Source organism: Falco cherrug, chromosome 10, assembly GCF_023634085.1.
Source record: "Falco cherrug isolate bFalChe1 chromosome 10, bFalChe1.pri, whole genome shotgun sequence".
Lineage (NCBI taxonomy): Eukaryota > Metazoa > Chordata > Aves > Falconiformes > Falconidae > Falco > Falco cherrug.
The window spans coordinates 31,201,096-31,218,752 of NC_073706.1; the positions used below are offsets into that span (position 1 = coordinate 31,201,096).

The following is a 17,657-nucleotide window of genomic DNA, read 5'->3' on the forward strand; positions in this document are numbered from 1 at the left end:
CTGAAAACCCATTCCGCTGTGCTAAATATGAAGGTGCAATCCAAGGAAGTTTTACTTCATATAGCTTATCAACTAAATAGGCAGGATGGAAAGGCAAGTTAAAGGGAAGAATAGCCCTCTGCTGTAATTATATATTTTGTAGAACATGAGACTTTAGTCCAACAAAGCAGAAACTTGCTTTATTTGACAAACATGCTCAAATTTTAATAAACTGGCCTTAAGCATATACTCTGTATCTTCTTGGCTAGGCATGCATTTTGCTGAATCAGGGTGTAGGTGACTCACTGGGCTGCACAAGAACCAGGGACAGAATCGGACTGGTGCTCTAACCAGAAAACCATGTCTGTCTGGAAAAGTGTGTCACTTCCAAATGAACTTCCAAGAGCAGCTGTTTCCAAATAGCCCTTAAGGTAGGTGTGGTATGCAGCCATTCCCTACGAGGCATTAAAAAAATTGTTTTGGATCTAAGCAACTGCATGAGGGCATGTTCTTTTCAGTATTGCTCTTAAAGTTTCTGTACCAGGTTTCCCTTTCATTTCAAGGGCTGTGTCAAAGGCTTAGAAACTGCTTTTACTATGTACACTTTCATGGAGAAACAGCAGCTGTGCTGAGGCAAGCCTCAGGTGGCCCCTGATCCAAACCACAGGGTGTTTGGAGAGGTTAAAGGCAAGTGCCGAAGGACGATGGAAGGAATTTCAGTGAAGATTCAAAAGCAGCTTAGCTGAGAAGTGCTGAGGCTACTGGCCCTAATGTAGCAAAGCACTTAAGCAGGTGTCAGGTTTTAAACATATGAGGCTTTTCATTTTGGTTCCTATGAACATCCTTAAGTACTTGGCTGGATTGGGATCCTGGCAGGACTGAAACCTTGGATTTCTTTGCATGCTAAGTGGTGTATTTGCAGCTTTTCCTTAAATTATATAACATAGGTATGTTATTCCCCTGTTGGTTGTTCTTGCTGCTTGAAATAGTTTACTTTTTTTATATTCAAGATTCTACATTCTCTTGCTATTAGATATGCAAACAAGTTGAAAGGACCTGGGGGGTGGGGGTGCGCGAAACAACGAACAAAACCTACAAAACTAGAACTAACAGAAAATACTCCTTTTCCAGAGCTTTGAGGCTGTCCATAGAGAGAATTGCAGTCTTGTCAAAGAAGTCATCGCAGAGAAGGAATCTGAATTCTGGCCTGCATAAAAGAGGTGAGTTTGAGAGGTATATTTGCACTTAGCATCAAGCCAAAGATAAAGTAGATCTAGCAACAGCTGAGCTTATGCTTTTCCTTTGAAACAAGATGTGAGGTAAGAACACAGAGCTAACAGCAAACCATCATCAATGATGTATTAGTTATACTAGAAAATGAGTGCTGTTGAGCTTGATTCTGCTTATGTTTCATGATTGCATTACATACCCCTCTGTGTCTCTTTGATACCTCTCCCTTTTGTAAAGTTTCTTCATGCTGTTTTTGTATATTATTGAAGAAGGCATTGGGAGGCTGGATGGCAAATACTGTATACAATGAATTTTTCAAAAGGTGTTGGTTGTTAGCATAAACGAGCTGGATTAAATGCTAATAACCATCAAATGAGTTTTCAGCATAGAACAACATACGTTCCTTCTGGCTGATGAGAAGCAAGCTGAACCAAGGCTGGGAGAGCTATGATGCAGGCAGCTGGAGCGGGACTGTACTTGCTCAGTTTGTGCAGTTCTAGCTTGCAGGTTTCCTGTTCTAAAACAGATTTCTGCACATTTAATGAGTGTCCCCTTCTACCTGAAGGGAGAGATAATGCAGCATTTTTTCAGTGCAGAGGGAAAATATTCAGGCAGAAGGGTCTTGTTCCAGCTTTAGGTGCTCTGCCTTCCCAGCTAAAGAGCCTGTTCAAGATAGATGGACTTCGGCAGTTTCCAGTACTGAAAACTGGGCCAAGAAAGAAACCAAAGAGGATATGATTTCAGAAAGAATTTTAACTTAAAAAAAACATTTTTAACAATTAAATACTGATCTTCTGGAAATGAGCACCATTACTGCTGTTCCTCCAGCTGGATGGATGTAAACTTGTAATTACAAAGGCATACCTAGTAAGTTGGCCCCCAAAATGTGATACTAGTTGCTTCAATCACATCACAGCCCTGACTATTATTTTGAGGTTGCGTAGCTTTTTCAAAAGGGCTGAATTGGCCCCTCCATTTCTCTTCTAAAAATTCCATTTTGGTAACAAAATGTGATCTCAGCTTTCTTTCCTTGCTCCAGTGGAAGTAAAGGGAATTGAGTCTACTTTCAGCATTATGTCAACTGCTGGCCAGGCTTCAGTTTAATAATATCTGATATTCCAGTGATGTCCAAACTGGTAGGTAGGCTAGTGTTCACAAGAACTGTAAAATAAGTAGAGCCATGCACCATCCATCCCCTTCCTGGTAAGCTATTAATTCTATGATGGTAAATGTTTCTTGGAGCAATTCTTTGAACTTAGCTCTGCTAGTTCATATCTGTTAAAGTTACTGAAAAGGGAGCATGTAGATGATGTAGAAATCTATTGGGCAAATATGTAGGTTTTTGTTTTTTCTTTTACGAAAATTATGTCTGCACTTAATACAGTAGAGATGCGATGTGCCCATGTAGGCTAAAGCATTTAATACTTTTCCTGTTCTCTACTCTGCAAGCCTGCAGTGGGCAGAAATCCACCCAGAAGGCCTATAGATGGCTTGAAAAAGTGGCTTGTAGGGTAAATGTCTGCTTCTTTATTAGGATGGATTAAAAGACAGAAAAGTAAATGCCATGTCTAAGTACTAAGCTGTGCTACTATGCTGTGAAAAACAAACTGAACTTTACATCTGTATTGCATTAGTATGTTGACTTCTTTGTTGTTGATTTATAGTTTTGAAAACTACTTTTAAGCTTCAATGTTGTTTGTGTCACATAATATGAAGGAACAGTTAATGCTTTTAAAGGGAAAGATTTCTTATTCATTGTTTGGGTCATCTGATTAATTTTAAACTTCATGGACTTAAACATGCTTCTCACTGTTACAAGATGAGATGAACACTGGAACCAAAAATCTCAGTCTTTGACTGGCAATGAATGTTACCTTTGTTCATAGTAATAAGGATATCTGTTTTGTTTCCTGTAAGTCTGACTATTTTAATGAAGACAGTAATTAATATGATGTTTTACTAATCATGAAATGTCAATTGATTTATTAATGGGATTTTTTTTGTCATCAAAATCCTTTCTAGTATGCAGCTCACAGGAAATAGTTCCTAAAAATTGTGGATAAAGTTGCAAAACTTTTGGAAGAGGAGCTAAATGTTTTTCTGCTTCATGTAATGTCTTTTCAAATTATTTTCATTTAAATTCTTCATATAACCTAGTTAATAGTGACAACACAAATGATTTTATTAACCAGCTCGGTGCTGATAAATTCTTAATGTTTACAAAATTTGAATTATATCCTGAAGAGGACTTTCTGAATCATACAGTTTCAGATTGTGCTCTGATCCTACAGAAAAGCAGCTTTTCATTTCTACTTACTGGTCCTATGCTGCAAGGTAAGACCAGTGTATGGGGGTGAAAGGAAGCATAGCATTTACACTGAGTTTTCTGTGTAGGGAAGTGGTACCCAGAGATGCTGTGTTTCCCCAGGGATAGCTTGTTGCGTTACATGAGCTGAATTCTAGTTCATTGTGTACTTCAGGACAAAGTCTAAAAATTTCAGAGAGAATACAATAGTTGGAGATGCACTTTAATAAACCTGGGCCATAGCTTAGTATTCTTAGATTCTAGCTCTCTGTGGCAAGGGGAGTAAGCCATATTTTCAGCTGGTGTAACCTGGCACTGCTCCATGACCACCATCTCTTGTTGGCACCCATGCTGCCCTCCAATAAGGGAAAAGCTGTTGATTCACCATAGATTACATTCCTAATGAATCTATATTACAACATTATATTTAGCTTCAGAAAAGTAATTTTCAAATTCATGTCAGGTGTGCTTTGTCATCCATATATTTGACCCAGAAAATCAGCGTTCATTAAATTTAGAAAAGATTTCTGGGTCTTCTTGTTATGATTCTTTATTTGAAAACCTGATCCCTTGAATCTGATCTGATTCATTGAGAGATTTTATTCCCCAGGATCTGCTTCATGAGATCTACTTTCATTTGGAGAAAAAAAAAATATTTGAAAACTTGTTCACCAGAATCTAATAGGCTGTTGATCATTAGCTGTCCTCAGAAGACAGCTGGAGTACCACCAACAGATTGAAGAGGTAGAAAATATATATGCAATAACATTGCAGTTGGGAAAGCAAACCTGGTCAGATTCAAGCACAGGAAGAATTAAAAGTAGGACAACTTGTTCTCAAAGGTCAGGATCAAACTAATTTGCTAATGTCAACTTTCTTCATGTAAAGAAACTACACTGTCAAGCATACACTGCATATAGGATTTAAACATGCATTTTTCAGCCCAAATGTGAGTTTGAAAGCATTGATTGTACTAATAGTGGACTGACCTTTTGGTATTTCATTTTTCTGACTCTTGTTTGTTCCAGGCCAGGTGAGATGTTTCAGGACGAGTGGCTGGTTGTTTATTCAAGGCAATATTTATTATGTGTTTAAAAGAATCATTCTGATATCGTGTGATGGAGCAAGCAGCTGCAATGGTTGATGTCAATCCATGCCACAGCAGTGTCAGACTGAAACTTGTGCTCTTGAGTCTCTTGGACTTGTGTCTTTGCCAGTTTCAGTTCAATGCATTGACCTGTAAACTGCTAGAGTAGGCAAAAGCTCGCTTCTGGCAGCCACTAATACCAGGGCAAGCTGAGGACTGGGGTTTTATTTTCTTTAAAAGCCATGGTATTTAATGCCAGTCTTGGAGCCTAAAGGGTTTATGGATACTCGGTTCTGGAACTACTGTTTCAAAACTTGGTATTGAAATGACAAAGTTATTCCTTGCCTGTTGGAGCACACTTTAGTTTTTGTTTCTGTTTACAACAAAAAGAAAATGAAGATAGAATAATACCCAACCTGTGCTGGAGACTTTGGTTGCCTTTGCTGCTTCTGTTAGCTAGCCACCATGATGTACTACATCAAGGTGTAGATCTGCTAGAGATTGCACTTGCATAAATGCTTTGAGTTTTCTACCAACACTGTGATGATTGTGTGTGATATCCAAGAGACTGCAAGTGAGCAAAGTCACTGATATCTCCAGGGCGCTGTGTTCCCCGGGAAAGCAGAGCTAGATGCACCTAGGCAAATAGCAGTGAAGATGGTGATCTGGCTGTTTTAGTCCCTCCTCATGCAATGCTTGCATGTATTTATAAATGCATTTATATGTAATTTCACCAGAAAAGATCTGAACAGTTGTGATAGCTGTACTGTGAAAAGAAAGGTAGAAAGTGAGCTTGAAACTGTTTTTGTAGTGATTTGTATTTGATCTACCATGTCTTAAGGAATAAAGTTATCTTTGATTTTCTAGGTTTGATTTCTATCCCATGCAGTCTCTCCTCCCCCCTCTCCCACACTCTGGAAGTATTCTGCCAAATCAAGAATAACATATAAATAAGAAAATATACTAACTGTGTCTATACTGAGGAAGTGGTTTCCTTAGAAATGGTAACCATATGAAACTAAATGCTGATACCAAAACTATAGTTGAACATATGGATGTGGGCCCTGGAAAAAAGGGAAATGGGATCTGTTTGCTAGCTAAAGGGAAAAATCTTGTTGCTGCCTAGGCTTTCTGTCAAAGTGTGGCTGAAGTAAGATTACTTTAGGTGTGTGTTGTGTGGCAGCTTTTCCTGCCTTACTTTTTATATAAGGTACTTGTAGGAACATGGCTATGAACAAAAGAAAATCTGGTTTGATTTTGCATTTTCTTGGACTCATAACTGAGAAGGTGAGTATATACTTTGACATTTGTGTGTGGGACAGGACTCACAGCACTGCCTTCAGCTGTGACTCAGTACTGCTCGCCTCCCTGACATGGCTGCTGTGGTGTCTGGGCAGACACACACCGGATGCTGCTCTTGCCAGTCCCATTACAGTGCTCAAGAGGGGTCTGACAGCTGGAAGACGTCAGAGGAGCAATTGTGTGCAACGAAGTGGGAGACAAAAACCCAGGAGACTGAGGAGTGTTGTTATATGCAGGGTTCCATCCTCCCTGCTTTCTCAAAGTGCCCATGCTAACCAACAAAGAGACCTTCTTGCTAGCCCTTAGTTACAGTAGCAATTTAATATAAACATGGTATTATTATTTTTCATCCTGAGAAAATGCAGATAATCTGTGAATGTGAGGTAGATACTAAGTTGGAGCTGTATTTCTCTAGAAATGTTAAAATATAGCTGTGCTGCACAGCACTGTTAGACACCAATGTGGAGTCTGTGAGGTGCAGAGCTTTATGCCCGTCTCTCAAGTAGAAAGAGGTTTACTGTTGAAATCCTGTTTATCCTTCTACCTTATAAGGTATAAACTTTGGTACTTTTATGTCCACTTTATTTTTTTCCTCGTGGGACCTGCACTTTGTGAGTTACAAAATCAGTCAATCAATAGGTTTCCTTTAAAGGAAAAAGCAGGAATGAATATTCAGCAGTCATAAAAATGCTCTGGAGATTGCCATCTAATAGGGATGAAATAAAAAGCAGAAGCTGATTAGAATTCCAGAAAATGGGATATTCATCTATTTATAGGAATTTGGGTCTTCTTCATATGCCAGATCTTGTAATTTAGTTCTCAAAATGTCCTCAATTTTAAGCATTTCTGGAGAAATCATTAAATGAAGGAAAAGAAAGATGAATTTAGAAAGAGCCAAATTAAGTTGATTTGCAAAAGAAAAATTTAGCCAACATGGATTGTCTGGTTGAAGGATGCATGATTAGAATTTAACACAGTACTGTGCCTGAAATGTGCTTTCATCATTGCTGGAGCATTGCCTCGTGCCAGGGAATTACTATTTCCAACACAAAGTGGTGTGCTAAGCTAGAAGCATAGGATGCAGTAAGACTTCTTCATGGTGCATCTTTGCTTGCTTTTCAGACCAGGTCACAGTCCTTTTCAATGCAAGTGCTTCCCTAGAGCAGATTTTTCTTTCACATCTATTTTCTTACATATTTTGTGTGTTTGAGTGCTCTTGCTTCTCTCCTCCCGTTTCTAGCTCCTAAGTATATGACTTAAGAGAGCATTCACAGGACTTGAGAATAAGGGGACTTCTGGCTTCTAGGAAAGAAAATGTGAAAAAACCCACAAAAAAATCTGGACTTCTACAGAGATGTATTAAACAGCTGCTGACATTGTGGGAGACCTGGAAAGTCTCAGGGAATCATTCTATCTTGTGGTCAGTTCTATTAAAGTACTCTGTATAATTTTTTCAAAAAATCTAAACATGTATGAATTATGAGATTAGGAAGAGGGGCCATTATAGGATGGCACACTCAATACCTTATGTGGAAATGTTGCCTGTTCTTTTATCAAAATATTACCATAGCTAGAAAACAATGTCAAAGCTTTTGAGGGGAGGAAAAAAAGCCTCAAAACTAAGCAAAGCTTGATGTTATATGAGCAGGCCTGCTAACTAATCATCGTGCCATTTTCTAGCTGATGTGTCCGCCTGACCTGTAATGTCTGTTAATTGTAACATGAATGAAAACGCAGTGCACCTGCATAAGGTGGAGGGAAATTGTACTGTGTTTTGGTATCATACTACTGTGGTCTGCCCTCTCTGAGGGATGTTTGGGTGTTTTGTAAATAATATTTGTAAATCAAGTCCATTTGGATTTGTTAATGTAGTTAATGTCCTTGCTTTGGAGAAACTTGTGCACAATAAGGACGGGGCTTTTGCTTGGGACAGAAGGGTTTGGCAGTAAATGGGGATGGGGACATGGGAGCTTGAGTCCCTGGGCCTCAGCATTCCTATTTGTACCATCTGAAAGGAGATGATGTCAAGTGCTTCATCGTAGGTTAAGTCATTCCTTCCAATAGTTGCTCTTATATTTTCTTGGCAACAGTATTGGCCGTTTTCTTAGGCCAGCTTGGCTGTACCATCTCCGCTGGTGTGAGCAGCCCACTGAGCTGTGCTCCCACCAGCTGTGTGGGCAGCTAATGCACCCATCACAGCCTGGCATTGGGGAAGGAAGGACTTCTCTGTGAAGAGCTTAAGGGAAACTGTGAAGTGCAATATTGATCGCTCCTGCCTCCTCCACTTCAGTGTCTTCTAACTTTTACCACTCCAAGCAGCCTATTCTGAACAACTGTTCAGAAATATATAAACTATTTTGCATACTCAATATTTCATTTTCAGTACTGCTCAGTATAGCTATGATGTGTAATGTACCTTTAATGTCTCAGTTGCTCTGAACTTTCCTGTTTGGCTGGGTGGATGATTTCAGAACTGGAAAAATATAAATTTATTTGGTGTAGAGAACAATCTTGTGATTGCTTGGGGTTGTTTTTTTTGTTTTTTGGTTTTGTTTTGTGTGTGTGTTTTTGTGTTTTGTTTTGTTTTTTTTACAGTTTGGGCTTCCTGGGTGATTTCAAGTGCCATGCTAAGTGTTTTCACTATTCTTAACTCCTTACTAGATGAAGGATTGGCTTGCAATCTGATTTGACTCAGTGCCTTTCAGGCAGATAATTTTTCACTGGAAATTAACTGTGGAATGTTTCAGAGGATCATTGCATGTTTAACGAATGTACATCCAAGCCTCTTGTGCACCAGAGGGAATGTCAGCAGATATAAGTATGTTTAGTCTGAGAGCAGGAGGGTGGACAAGGAAGACATTGTATGAAGTAGTGTAGGTCAAGCAGAGATAGCCACTAGAGACTGAAAGATCAGGGTATTGCTTGCTAAGGTTTAGAATTGTTACTGCTATTACTTGTATTACTATAGCCTCTAAAAGGTATTTCAAAGGAAGGGGATTTCTGAGTTTCTGCAAATAATAATGCAGTAATCTTTGCCTAGTAAAAATTGGCACAGCATCAGTAGCTCAGAGCCACTGAGAATCTAGACTAAAATCTGCCTAATATATTTGGTTCTGGTGGAGCTAGAAATTAAAATAAGATAAATCTTTCATAAGAGGGGGATGGTAGCTAGCAAAATAAGCAAGTATTGAATTGCAGAAAGTAGGCTCTGGAGCCATTGAAATGCAGGCCTTCCTTAGGAATTCAGTAGCCATGTGTGTAGGAGGTCTTCTGAACAAACTAGCTAGTGCTTTTGGGTATATAGGCACCAGATGACATAATAGTCTACTAAGCTAGTCGTGGTAAGCTGGTCTTTTGATTAAAGTCATCATTACAAACGGCCATCTGGAATTCTTGCTCACAGAAGCGAGTGAGTACATACCAAGAGTAGGAAGGGTTTCATTGTGCCAGCAGCTTTAGAACTGAACCACTGAGGAAAAAAAATAGTAGTCCATTCAAATTTATCCTTTGAATACAGATGCTGGCTACAGTTGTATTTTCTGTAGTATGTTGCTTGCAGTGCCTGGGCAAACTTTGCTTGCTGGCATAGGCAAGAGCAACCTCCCATTAAACTTAGTGGGAGCTGTGCTTGCTGAACTTGGCCCTCTGCCTGCAGAAAATTAAATGCATTGGCAGGTTAGCCAGAGGGAAGTGTTCTTCTATTTGGGGTGCTCGGCACTTATTCTGAGACACTCTGGGCTTGTGGAAAAGAGAAATTCTCCACAATCAGGGCTAGCCAGGAGGACTCAGGCAAATTGCCTCTTCTTTCCTCTTCTGTGTATTAAATGCTAGGAGGCCTGAGAATGGTGCAAAGCATGGTCACTGACGGGCTTAGGATGTGCAGTGGCCTTACCTGCACCTTGGACTTTGTGCTCGTACCCATAATGAGGAGAGCTTTTCCTTTGTTCCTCCCTTCAGGAGGCAGGGGTTTGATAGGGGACATCAAAGTCATGGTTTCAGCCTTTTTCAGGCGTGGTGGCCACACTAGCATGTATAAAGTGGGGATTGTAACATGTGCATGTGCTCATGCATGAAAGCACACCCTTCAGCGCCTGGAAAGAATAGAAGAATGTGTGAAAAGGTCTTCAAATCTAAGACTATTTTTGAGTTATTGCAGTGTGATCGTACTCCCTTCTTTCAGGCTGTGTTTTAGCCCAAATCTGCACTTCTGTAGCTTGTCCTTTATTTGATTTTTTTTCTGAATCCCTCTCAATTTGTGAGGGCAGCTGAGCTGTCCTTTCCTGGGATTTTGTGAATTAAAAATACCCACTATCCAAGTGTCTTGAGAGATTCAGCCCCATTTCTGACAATGAGGTAGGCACTTTGTAGTATAAATTCCATTACAAATAACTGGTATTCAGAATTGCTCATGCCTAATATTTGTTTAAAATGGAAATTCAGTCTCCTGCTAGCGTGTTTAAAAAAAAAGTAACTGTGTGCGCAGTTCTGTAAGATGCTGGTTACTAGCATTCCTTGCATTGTATAATGACTTAGAATTCTGCCCACTTCAGAAGTATTATCTGGAGTTGCAACACTTCAGTCTCAGAATGTTTACAATAAAAATCTGATGCTGACAAGTATTGTGGAGTATATTTATTCTCTTGCTGTGGATTAAACAATTGATTCTGAAAGATTAAAATGCCCCACCTGCCTTCTTGCACACTTCTGTTTTGCCATGTCAAACAATATAAAATGAATACTGCACTTCCCTCTATCTAATTGAATAATTTACTGTAAATAGCTGTCATTTACTTTAGAGCAGTAGGGGATCATTAGCCAAATGGATGTGAGTAAGTCATGCCTTTAATGCGTTAGAGGGGCCTAAAATGGAATCATCTAAATGGGACCATCAATACAGCATGCTGAATTAAGTCAGAGGCACTTAAAGCTTTAAGTCCTCTTTCTTGTAAATTACATGCTCCCTCGGCAGAAAGGTAATCAAGAACTTGCACAAAATATGGCATCTTTGTTTCAGAGCTTTATTTTTAATGAATAAAATAGTACAATTTAGATGACATGATTGGTAGGTATAACTGTGTTCTGGATTTCCCTCGTTTTAATTACCTCCACTTCTTACTGATTGAAGCCTTCTTGCTTGCAAGAAGCTACTTGTGCTGACTAATATTGGCTCTATTCCATAAATAAGTAAGATAAGCAGGTAATAAAGTAGCTTTTCTTGACTTTTATGGGTATGTGACCTGATAATTATCTGCAAAAGTTGGTATTTTGTATATGTAATTTTAAAAAGGTCCCAGTCAACCTTGACTCATAAACTTATGATACATGTTTTGCTTATTTCACCACTGAAGTCAGTGGCAGGGTTGTTGGGTGTTTCTACATGTATGTCTTATTGACAGCCCCTGGTCCCATCTAGTTCTTCCATTCTGTTCGCTGTCATCCTGGAAAAGGCTGGTGTTCAGTTAAAATCAGAAGCCAAACTTTCAGTGACATTCCAAGAGGAGGATGCAATATACAGGTAGCAGCTGTCTTGAGGTATGAGACTTGATTTTAAAATTTTAATTAATTTTAACTTTGGTAGTTTGTATTAACCATAAGAATGTTCCTTTTTGAAGTTTACTGAGGTCCCTTCAACCTTAACTCTTTGGTGACTATGTGATACCAGCTCCTGAGTCACAGTGACTTTGTGGGAATAAATGGCACGTTTTGTAAAACAGCATTTTCCTTCTGAGTTTTGACTTTGCTCTGTTTTATTCTCTATAATCTTTTAGGGGTTCTAGGATGTTAAAGGTTCCTAACTTATTTTTCTGTGTTTATTCCCCTCTTAGTCATCTCCTCTCAGTGGTCAACCATTTCACTTTTTTAAAAAAAAGAAACAATGCACTTTTGTGCACTAGGCATTCCACTCTCACATGTATGAACTCTTCAATTCTTGGAATTAGATTTGGGCAGATATCTTAAAACCAACTTGATGTTCAAGGAATGTAAGTAAACAACCCCCAACATTATTGCAAATGTAATCTGTTGCTGCACTGAAGAGAGTAGGAGAATTTGATATACCATTACCTCAAAATATGGAAAGGTTAAATAACTTGCTGTGTAGCGGGGAAGAAGTTGGTGACAAACCTTGTTGTGGAAAGCAGAATGTTTTCCTTATTTTCATTCCCTAGCTGTAACTATTGCACTATGTTTCCTGTAACTGATTCGCTCCCCCCGCCTCCATTTCTAACTGAAATGGTTTTTTTAAAGGTAAATTTATCTTGTGCTTTGAAACTTCTCAGAATCTCTTATGAACTGCTTTCACTTTTATTGGATGAGTCATGAGTCGAAAGCTCTGTCCTGTAGTTCCATCATGAGTAATGCTTAGCATTTTCTTGGGTTCTCTTTTAGAAGACTATTACATTAGAAGAAGAATCTGTTTTTTGATATCTTAATGGACAATTAGGTGGCTGGGCCTCAGAACTGATCTACATTTACCACTGCAGTAATTTAAATTTTTTCTTCCAATTTAAGGATGTAACTTTTTTTCTTCACAGTATGTTGCTGGTCACAGTTCTCCATCTTCAAATAAAAACACTTTGGTTTTGGGGACTGCTGTACAAGTATTGATTCTGCTTTTGGGGACAGTTTTTCACCGAGGTCTCTATTGATAGTAGCTACCAAATCTGGCCCCTGTACACAAGCTTCAAGTTACCTATGTGACAGTCAAGTCGTGGTATAGATGGTATGTGGCGTCAGGAATCCTATTCTTTCACCTGAGCACTGACGGAGAGAGCTCAAGGGCTCTTGCCCTGAAACCTCTGTGCTGAGTTTTGTCCAGGTATGTGTATCTAAAGAAAAACTAGTACATGAAGTCTACTGCTGGTGGAGCAGGCAGCCTTCCTGACTGCTCAGATGGCAGATCCTTTCTCTTGGATGACAAGGTGCTGGCACATCAGTAGATGGGTATTGGCAATATCTAGCAAGTTATCTGGAATGCCTGGCCCTCAGGTATTTACTGGTATGACATAAGTGTAATTGGCACAAGTGGTTCTTGGGATCCAGCTGAGGTAAATGTTAGCTTGTTGATAGCTTAGGCACTCTGAAAATAATGAAAGCCATATTTTCAGGTGGAATATACACTCTGTCCCCATGAGGGGTTAGGTATGTGTCTGTTTTCTTGCTGAGGCTAATTATTGGCTTTAGTTGCATTGGCAATATTGGGAGATGACGGGTATTTGCAGATGAGCAGAGTTTTCTGAGGCTGATCATGAAAAAATGGAAATGTATGGAACTCTTAAACATGTAATTATCTCTAGAGATGACAGATGGAAAAATGCTGGCATTTTAATAGTGAAGTGAGCTTTCAGGAGAGATTTGGACTTTACTTGGCTACTCTTGTAAATAGGAGGTGGACTGCTCCACAGGCCACACATCACAGGTAGCAACAGAAGCAAGCCTGAAGACTGAAGCTTTCAGGGCAATGGATCAGCTTTGTGACCTCTGCTAAGTTTTGGTGCATTTGCACCTGAAACAGTCAACACTAGATTTCTGGGAATAAAAGTTTACAGAAAACTTTCACACTTAAAGATTTCCTTGGTCTTACCAGCCTCATGTTCCTTGAGGGCTAGTAGTACACAGGCTGGCATTGGAATGGAGTAAACAGATTCACATTTGGAAAGCAGTCTAATGTGGAACTGTCTGTTTGACTTTCAGTGAAGTTTTAATGAGCAAGTTCTATGGCATAGTCATAAATAACTACAAAGCTCAAGCCAAAATTGTGAATGAACAAACCACGGTCACAGTTATGTTTTTCCATGGGGAGGAAAAATAAAGTCTGGAAACTGTGGATTCCTAAGCCTAAAGATTAGGAATTCATTGAATTTGGCTGTTAATAGCAAGAGTTTGGCTCTGGGACCTTTGCTTCCAACTAGTTCTGGTGTATGTATGCCCACTTGTGCCATCCCAAACTATTAAAAACTTGTGGTAATAATAAGAAATATTTATCAAAACATTAGCCCTCTTCTGCAATGAGACTTGTACTGTTGAAAAGATAATTTTTCTCTTTGTTTGATATCACCTTTCAGAAAATTATGAGAACAAATAATACAGCTGTCCTGGAACAGGCTGTGAAGTAGTTCTTTGTGTACTCAAAATCTATGTGCCAGTTCCTTTGTGTAATAGGTTACTGAACATTGGCTGAGGAGCAGTCAGTTGTTGTAGTTCAGCTGATGGATGCAAAGTCGCTAGACTCCAGTAACTTGCTGTGTATCTGGGAGTTAGCAATAGGAAAGATATAGTATGCTTCCGAAGTTGGAGCTTTACTGAGTAAAAGGACTGTGACATGTAGATTACCACTTTGTAAATCAAACTACACAGGTCCCTACTGAGCTACAATATTCATAGAAATGGTAATGTGTAGTACAGAGCTATGATGTATATTGCTATAAGCTGATGGAGCATGTGTTGACTCTACAGCATAGCTGGATTTTAAACAAAAGGCCTAGCACAAAGCACTCTTTGATCTACACTAATGTTTTTGATGTTGTACTGAGTGAAAGTGGCAAACCCTGAAGCTCTTTCTTTCCCATTTTCACTGAATTCTTAGTCATGCAAACTTTTCATTGATGGACATATTTCTGGAAAAGGGCATCCATTTTTTTTTTATTCAGAATCAGTAACATTAGAAGCTCTCGGGTCAGCATAGTTCTTCACATGTACACCCATCAGCATCCAAACTTTACTTGCCAACAAACAATACTTCTCTCCTTGTGTCTCTTCCTGTTGTTTTGTTGCCTGTACTCTCCTTCTTGGCCCTTCCATACCAAAACTTCAGCCTATGAATTGTGGGGTGGGGGGGGACATTTCAAAAACAAAAAAAAACCAAAATAAAACCAACAAAAAGATCAAACCACAAAACCACATGAAAACTGTCCCATTTCATCAGGTAATACCATATCAACTGGTTTTTGCTTGGCCTTCTGGAGCCCTGCAACCAGAGGCTCAGGAATGCTCATGACACAAAGACTTGGTGCAGGACACTGACCTGAAGAATGGCTTTGCACTTCCTGCTCCAAGCTGTTCCCAAGACACAGTGTGATCTCTGATGTAAATCTAATCTAATGTGTACAGGCTACATAGTGCCTCTGAGCCTTTAGATTTGCTAGGGATTTCTGGATGTGCTCTGGTGACATTACACATGCCCCTGAGATACCGAATATGGGAGTGATCCTACAGAGCAGTTCTGCCTCTAGTCCTGCTGGGGATTTCCTATCTGTGGTGTTATTACAGTTTTTTGGCTCTTTTATGTTGTTTTATGTGAAGGACAGAAGGACAAGACAATACCTTCTGATTCGATACTCTTTGGCAGCAGTTCAAAAATATAAATGCAGTATTTTCTTCTTAAAAAGAGAAAAAGCCCACTGCCGCTTTATTACTTGACCTTTATATAGAATTATAATTACTAGCCAACATAGTTCTGCTGACAGGCCGTCTGGAAGTGTTAATTTGAGTTATTAAAGGAAAAAAGCAAGAAACAGAAACAACACTCTAATGTAGGCTCAAACATTCATATTTTTTTGTGTATAAGTAATTTTACAAACTTACTCTGATATTTTTTTTTTCAGTTCGTAGGAAGAAGTTTGTCTACTGGATTTGTTGTCTCTAACTAGAAAAGACATGCTTAAATGTAGAGACCGCAATTAGCGAGAAGATAGCCTAGTAAAGGAGAATCACAGTTGAGAGAGCTGGGATCCTTCAAGGTACATAGCTCAACCACACTTGCTTTACATGTTCCTTGGTGTATGTTGGCTCATCTTGTGTGTACTTGTTGCTAAATTGGATCTCCTGTTCTGGTATTCTGTTGCAATAACTTTGACATCTCTCACTTACTTCCATTTTAACTTTTCTATAGCTCTCTGGCCTTTCTTTCTTTTCCCCAATATATAGAGGAAAAGGGCGGGGGAGGAATTATGATAAACTTTAGTGATAAAAGTAGCAAGTTTCTTAGTAATGCAAATAGGTTATTCAATGACTAGAGAGAGCTATTCTTGGCCTTTTCTGTTTGTGTTAACTTTTAGGTAAATGCATGTTTATCTAGATTCATCTAAAGCTGGTTTTAAGGTTTTCAGAGTTATGACAAAAGAGAGTAATTGGATATTAACTCCGTAAAATAAAAGAACTTAATGGCTGATGGCAAATATTGTGAAAATACCACCACTGTTTACCATGTAATGCCTTGTGATACTTCCAATAGAGACTTGGCTATTGTGGGCTGTGACCTGAACTAATAATATTGCTTTGCTCATCTCTGTTAAAATGTCAGGTATTTTTTTTTTTTTCTTTAGAGGAATATCAATGTAAGTGAAGATGTTTTTCAGACTGCCTGTCTGACTAACTGGAATGGGTATTAAGTAAGATGAAATCCTTTCATTACAGAAAATGGATTGTACACAGAGATATGTGTGAAGATATTATTGTCATCTTTCCTTGCAGTGAGTTACTTGTGTAGGTCCTTGTTCTTTTTCCCTTCATCAAAGTTGTTAAATACAATGTTACTGTCTTCCCTATGTACTTATTTACAGCATTGAACACTGAAGTATTTGGTTTCAAGTTGTACTTGCCTCATGTTTAACTTAGAGAAAGAGAAGTTAAAAAGACTTACCCAATTTCCTGCCTGGTAAGGGAGACTTTTTTTTTTTCTTACATCTTTCCGTTTTCAGCTCCTTTTGAAATTTTTTGATGTTTCTAGGGGAAATAATGAATCTTAGCTGTAACTTCATAATGCTTAGCAGCCTTGTGTTAAATAGCAGAAAACCATGGTATTCTGTAGGCGTTTCTTCTGAGCAGCGTAGTATATGCTTGTACAACATAAGGTGCAAAATCTGCTTCTGTGTGTTTTTTTTTTTTAACTTCTATTTTTCAACTAGTTGAAATAAAAGCCCTTTTATTTCTGATGTCCCCACACGGAGATTGGAGAGACTCACGATCCCGCCTCCTCTCAGCGATTAAACCCTTTAAACTGGATGTTTGCATGTGGCTATGGTGTCGAGTGTAAATCAGACCAAAGCAGGGGAATTTCACTTGAATTAACTTATTGCCAATCAACACAACCCCCTGACTAGTACAGCCGCTGTGGGAAGTGTGTGGGAGGCCCAAACCGCCCTTACTTTTGGGGAGACCTGGGAGGCCGCTGGGTGCCGGCAGCGGTTTCCTCACGGCGCCGGTCAGAGCGGCTGCAGGCTCCTCAGGGGCCCCCTCGCGGCGGCCGCAGATCCCTCGGCGCCGCCCCGGCAGCGCGGGCTGGACTGGGCTCCCGTTTGCCTCAGGGCTGGCTGCAACCGGTTCGCGCCGGCGGGCAGCGCGCGCGCCCTGTAACGCACGCCCTTGAGGTACTGGGAGGTACTGAAGTGTGCAGCTGGCGTCTCCCCACTTGCTGCTTTATGTCTAGTGGCGCGGGGCGGGAGGGGAAGAAAAAAAAGAGGGGGAAAAAAAAAAAGGGCGGGGGGGAAAGGGGGGAGTTGTTCTTCGGTCTGATGGCAGCAGGGAGTCTCTGAAGAGAAAGCCCTCATAGCACATAGGGGGCATCGAGACAGGCACGGCCGCGACTGAGGGAGATCCAGAGTGAAGAGAGGTGGTCTGAAAACCCGGTGCTTAGTTTATCTTCAGAAACACTTTTGAAACCAAGAGACCATGACCAGGAACAGGGATGCCCTTATTGTGAGTGTTTGAATCGAGACATGTGTTGGTGCAAGTGATGTCAAATTGGCTGTTTGGTTT

The 17,657-nt window shown here is 39.8% G+C and overlaps 1 protein-coding gene across 7 annotated transcripts in view; it reads left to right on the forward strand.

The window, feature by feature from the left end:
- The window catches only part of INSC (INSC spindle orientation adaptor protein), a 138,385-nt gene that overhangs the window by 17,918 nt on the left and 102,810 nt on the right, over nt 1-17,657 (forward strand). For 3 of the 7 annotated variants that reach the window (XM_055722842.1, XM_027810524.2, XM_055722843.1), the window contains exons 1-2: nt 797-926; nt 1,111-1,199. The gene's annotated coding sequence lies outside the window, so the exon portion shown is untranslated. Of the gene's footprint in view, nt 1-796; nt 927-1,110; nt 1,200-15,505; nt 15,641-16,462; nt 16,558-17,418; nt 17,598-17,657 lie in introns of those variants that run through there. The other 4 variants (XM_027810522.2, XM_027810523.2, XM_055722840.1 and 1 more) reach the window with 4 other exon arrangements.